General features: G+C 43.2%; 1 pseudogene; it reads right to left on the reverse strand.

Annotated features, from left to right (window-relative positions):
• Positions 1-3740: 3740 nt before the first annotated feature.
• Positions 3741-3890, reverse strand: LOC140739054 (U1 spliceosomal RNA; annotated as a pseudogene).
• Positions 3891-4257: the final 367 nt, after the last annotated feature.

The raw sequence follows: 4257 nt of genomic DNA on the forward strand, positions 1-4257 counted from the left end.
CTAATCTTTAACCTCAACCCACTGCTATTCACCAACTGTCAAAACAACTCTATAGCAGACGCCATCTCCTACATGAATCCCTGGAGCATTTGAAGAGTAAAGGCACCAACAGTGTGTTCGACTGCTCTTTATTGACCACAGCTCTGTCTTCAGAGATAAAATTACAAGCAAACTCATCTCGAATCTCCAAAACCTGGGACTCAGTACCTCCCTTTGCAAATGAATCTTTGAATTCCTGCCCAACAGACCAGGGCAGGTAGCTGCACTGTTGCCACAGCTATTCTCATCACTGGTAGCCCATATCCTCATCCCCTGATCTACTCCCTGTACACCCAGGACTGCCAGATTTGGCTCTAACTCCAAGTTTGCAGATAATACCGCTGCAGCGAGCCATATCTCAAATAATGAGTGAGAGTACAGGAGGGAGATGGGGAGTCTAATGACATGGTGTCATGACCACGTTCTTTCCCTCAGTGTCAGCAAAACCAATGGGCTGGTCATTAACTTTAGGAAAGGGAGTGGTGCACCTGCTCCTGTCTACGTCTGAGAAGGTTGAGAGCTTCAAGTTTGAAGAAGTGAACATTCACAATGGACCTGGTCCAACCACATTGTCACTTCAGAGATGAGAGCTCACCAGCGCCTCTCCTTCCTCAAGAGGCTAGAGAAACTTAGCATGCCCCCCTATTCTATTTACCATAGAAAGTACCCTATTCAGGTTCATCATGGCACGGTTAAGTCAACTGCTATGCCTGTGACAGCATGCAAAGTACTTCAGAGAGCCATGAACACAGCGAAGCGTAACACAGAAACCAACTTCCCCTCTGTGGATTGTGTCTACACTTGCTGCCGCCTCAGTACAGCAGCATCAAAGACTCCATCCACTCTCCCTCCTATCAGGCAGAGGATACAAAAGTCTGAAAGGCTCAAGGACAGCTTCTACCTTGCTGTTATAAGACTATGGAATGGTTCCCTAGTATAATAAGATCGACTCTTGACCTCTCAGTCTACCTTGTTATGACCTTGCTCTTCTTTGTTCTCCTGCACCGCACTTTGTAACAATATATTTGTATATTTTTGTAACTAGTAGAGTGGATGGGGAGAGCCAGTGGATGTGGTATATTTAGATTTTCAAAAGGCTTTTGACAAGGTCCCACACAGGACATCAGTGTGCAAACTTAAAGCACACGGTACTGGGGGTATGGTATTGAGGTGGATAAAGAATTGGTTGGCAGACAGGAAGCAAAGAGTGGGAGTAAACGGGACCTTTTCAGAATGGCAGGCAGTGACTAGTGGGGTACCACAAGGCTCAGTGCTGGGACCCCAGTTGTTTACAATATATATTAATGATTTAGACGAGGGAATTAAATGCAGCATCTCCAAGTTTGCGGATGACACGAAGCTGGGCGGCGGTATTAGCTGTGAGGAGGATGCTAAAAGGATGCAAGGTGACTTGGATAGGTTAGGTGAGTGGGCAAATTCATGGCAGATGCAATTTAATGTGGATAAATGTGAGGTTATCCACTTTGGTTGCAAGAACAGGAAAACAGATTATTATCTGAACGGTGGCCGATTAGGAAAAGGGGAGATGCAACGAGACCTGGGTGTCATTGTACACCAGTCATTGAAGGTGGGCATGCAGGTACAGCAGGCAGTGAAAAAGGCAAATGGTATGTTGGCATTCATAGCAAAAGGATTTGAGTACAGGAGCAGGGAGGTTCTACTGCAGTTGTACAAGGCCTTGGTGAGACCGCACCTAGAATATTATGTGCAGTTTTGGTCCCCTAACCTGAGGAAAGACATTCTTGCCATAGAGGGAGTACAGAGAAGGTTCACCAGATTGATTCCTGGGATGGCAGGACTTTCATATGAAGAAAGACTGGATCGACTAGGCTTATACTCACTGGAATTTAGAAGATTGAGGGGGGATCTTATTGAAACGTATAAAATTCTAAAGGGATTGGACAGGCTAGATGCAGGAAGATTGTTTCCGATGTTGGGGAAGTCCAGAACGAGGGGTCACAGTTTAAGGATAATGGGGAAGCCTTTTAGGACCGAGATGAGGAAAAACTTCTTCACACAGAGAGTGGTGAATCTGTGGAATTCTCTGCCACATGAAACAGTTGAGGCCGGTTCATTGGCTATATTTAAGAGGAAGTTAGATATGGCCCTTGTGGCTAAAGGGATCAGGGGGTATGGAGAGGAAGCAGGTACAGGGTTCTGAGTTGGATGATCAGCCATGATCATACTGAATGGTGGTGCAGGCTCGAAGGGCCGAAGGGCCTACTCCTGCACCTATTTTCTATGTTTCTATATTCTGCTTTCTGTTTTTGTTTTACTTTGTCCTATCTCAGTGCACTGTTGCAATGAATTGTTTTGTATGAACAGTATGTAAGACAAGACTTTCACTGTACCTTAGTACATGTGACAATGATAAACCAATTTACCTATTTAAATAGGTATTGTTAAAATTGATATTTCTGTTCAGAAAAGCATTGTCTGAGTATGTTAAAAGATGCTCCCACTGAGAGGGATAAAAAATTCCTCTGTAGATTTCAAATTTAATGGGAACAAAAGCAGTTTATACTCGAAACTGAATATTGTACAAACTGGAAATAGTGAATTCTTTTGTATAACTAAGGGAAAGGAATTCAGCTCTGAGGGTTCAGAATGTAATTTATGAACTTTTAAAAGATGGTACAAAACAGGTTAAAATGTCAGTAGACTTCATAAAGATGGATTTTATAGTTGTTATATTGCTGTTATTATATACCTGCAAAATTATATTTCTTTTCTTATCTTCAAAGGTTCGGGTAATGTTAAGAAGATCCTAATGCTCTGTGAAAGAAAAATGGAGAAGTCCAAAAATTGGAAGGGAATGGCTAATGCAATGACATACATCTTATTAGGTAATAAATGTAGTGTTTCTATAAGCAAACACTTCATGCAAAAACTAAGCTGATGAATTTTGCCAAGGAGGTTTGTTTTTGCAGTCTTTCGGAGATTTCTGTTGAATTAATGATTTGTTCTGTTTGGAGAGCAAACACACTAAAATGAGCAGACTGTGGCAGCTTTAGGGAACAGGCAATCTCATCTGCAGGAAACTGTGTCCCTATATAATACCCAACAGTCTGCCATTGTCTGAATAATTCACTCTGGGTTCTTAACCCTTTGGATGCTACGGTCTGCTCACAGAAAATTTAGAACAGGAGAATATTAAACGCAAACATGAGAAAATCTGGAGATGCTAGAAATCCAGAGCAGCACACACAAAATGCTGGAGGTCAGCAGGTCAGGCAGCATCTATGGAAAGGAGTAAACAGTCGACGTTTTGGGTGAGGAATATTAGGCCCATTTTGATTATGTCACATCTTAAAGGTGTCCTGTAGACTCTACCTTTCCTCATACTAGCCAGTTCACTTTTGAAAATCTTGGTGTTTTGGAAGTTGGAAGTTGGAAGCAGATTCAATGCAAGAACTTTCTGCATAAACCAAACTTATGTCCCCTCTGGCTCTTTCTCGGAAGTTATCCTGAATCTACATCCTCTGTCAAAGGCAATAGAAACATAAAAAACCTACAGCCCAATACAGGCTCTTGGGCCCACAAAGCTGTGCCGAACATGTCCTTACCTTAGAAATTACCTGGGGTTTCTCACAGCCCTCTATTTTTCAAAGCTCCATGTACCTACGCAGGAGTCTCTTAAAAGACCCTACCGTATCTGCCTCCACCACCATTGCTGGCAGCTAAAAAGAGCGTGAACGCAGTCCCCCACTACCACAAATTAAGCAGTCGAGTATTCCGCATTTGGGAATATTGCAGGCTTCAGCACACCCGAAATGCAATGGGATAGCCTCGTCCTGGAACCTCGGCCCTCCTGATCACCAGGTAAGAATTAATTTTGAATTTAATTAAGACCATAGATCACAAGACATTGGATCAGAATTAGGCCAATTGGCCCATTGAGTCTGCTCCACCATTCAATCATGGCTCCGATAACAGCTCCACTCCCCAGCATTCTCCCTGTAACTTTTGATGCTATGGCCGATCAAGAACCTATCAAGCTCTGCCTTAAATACACCCAACAACCTGGCCTCCACTGCTGCCTGTGGTAATAAATTCCACAACTTCACTACACTCTGGCTAAAGAAATTTCTCTGCATCTCTGTTTTAAATGGATGCCCCTCTATCCTGAGGCTGTGCCCTCTTGTCCCAGACTCTCCCACCATGGGAAACATCCTTTCCACATCTACCACGTCTAGG

This window comes from Hemitrygon akajei, chromosome 14 (assembly GCF_048418815.1).
Source record: "Hemitrygon akajei chromosome 14, sHemAka1.3, whole genome shotgun sequence".
NCBI lineage: Eukaryota > Metazoa > Chordata > Chondrichthyes > Myliobatiformes > Dasyatidae > Hemitrygon > Hemitrygon akajei.